This window comes from Sinocyclocheilus anshuiensis, unplaced genomic scaffold (genome assembly GCF_001515605.1).
Source record: "Sinocyclocheilus anshuiensis isolate Anshui unplaced genomic scaffold, SAMN03320099.WGS_v1.1 scaffold967, whole genome shotgun sequence".
Taxonomy (NCBI): domain Eukaryota; kingdom Metazoa; phylum Chordata; class Actinopteri; order Cypriniformes; family Cyprinidae; genus Sinocyclocheilus; species Sinocyclocheilus anshuiensis.
In genome coordinates this window covers 182,272-184,267 of record NW_015542427.1, presented here as the reverse complement: position 1 = coordinate 184,267, position 1,996 = coordinate 182,272, and positions in this window count along the sequence as shown.

Sequence of the window (1,996 nt, the reverse complement as noted above, 5' to 3'; positions counted from 1 at the left end):
GTAAAAAGACAGTATAAGTCATTATAATCAGTAATTATGTCCCCACTGGATGCAACGAATGCCTCGTTTGTAATGGGTTTTATTGGTTTTGTCTCGTCGCGCTGGGATACGGCGTCACAATATGGTAAGGGGTGTAACATTTCCGTCACACGCTTGTGGTATTCGGCCAATCACAACGCACTGGATAGCTGGCCAATCACAGCACACCTCGCTTTTCAAAACGATGAGCTTTGTAAAAATTGAGGCGTTTCAGAAAGGCAATTCATAGAGGAGAAACAATAATGTACAGTATGTGGAAAATAATGTGTTTTTTTAACCTTAAACCGAATAAACACATTGCATTACACCAAGTACACAACATAATGTTCTTTTTAGCAACATCATTGACCCCTTTAATGCTTTTTTGACTACATCTCCCAGAATCCCTCACAGGAAGTCCATCATTCAACGGAAAGTGGGGACTGAAAGAAAGGTATATGGAAATACACAGAGTTTCTTGACAAATTTAAAATCCCAATTAGACCCAGAGAATATGCCATTGTAATGGACGCTATACCCAGTAAGGTATTATGTCTTCTTAAAAATGAATGTAATGAAAACCCTAATCTGGATTATATAACTAATTCAATTTTTATTGGAAATATTAATATTTTAAAAAACAACATACCAAATAAATACATTAGAAATTTAGTAAATTATGTTACATATCCTCCAGCTAGATTTTTCTGGTCATCAATATTTGGAGACTTAAATTGGCGTAAGGCTTGGAGAATGGTTGATAAATTCTTTGTTAATAACAAAATAAAGGAAGTTTCGTATAAAATATTGCATAGAATTTATCCGGTGAAACATATATTGGAACGTTTTAAATTGAATATTGACTACTCCTGTGAATTTTGTAGTAAAGAAAAAGAAACTATTTTTCATTTATTTTTTCATTGCATCTATACAAAGATATTTTGGGTTGATGTTGAGAATTTCATTACAAGAAAACTTAATACAGTTGTTAAACTGGGTGGGTCTGATATAATGATATATGTTGATGATTATGGGATAGAAAAGGATAAAGCGTATATTATTCAATTACTGGTTGTAATGGGGAAGTTTCATATACACAAAATGAAGTGGTCGGGTGGTAAACCAAATTGTTTTAATTTTATCAACGAATTTAAATACTGTAATATGGTATATAAATGTAAAATAAAAAAAGCTCTCAGGACTGCTAACATTATCTGCAAATTTAGTATGTGGCAAGACGTATGGAATAAAGAGTCAAAAGGGAGACACTTATTTAGTATTCAACAGAAAGTGGGGATTGAAAGAAAGGTATATGGAAACAGAAGAGAAGATACTGTTATAACCAGGATCCGTATAGGACACTCTAACCTTAATTATTCATTGCATATAATAGGAAAAAGTGAGTCAGATAGCTGCAGTTACTGTGGAATAACAGAAACAGTTGAACATGTGCTCTTACATTGTGAGGCATATAATAGACAAAGAAAGCAACTTGTTGAAAAACTAAGAGATATGGAAATCAATGATATTTCAGTTATGAATATATTTCAGAATGCACAGAAACTGCTAAGGGTTTATGATTTTCTTCTAAAATATCTGAGAGATACAGATTTGATTAGAAGAATTTTTTTATTTTTTTTTAGTAGTATATAATATACTGTACATACAACTGTCTATTGTTATATACCTGTACATACAATTGTCGATTTGTATATTTTTATTCCTTAATTACTTGTTCTATTTATTTTTATTTTTTATTATCTGTGTTTTTTGTACTGTCACTGTCATTCTGTTACACTGTGGAAGCTTCTGTCACGAAAACAAATTCCTCGTATGTGTAAACATACCTGGCAATAAAGCTCATTCTGATTCGGATTCTGATATTCGTTCGTTGAGGCCTCACACTCCATCCCAGTAGGTGGCGGAAATGCACCTTAAGCTGGTTTGCCAACCGCCATTAAACACAAAAGAAGAAGAA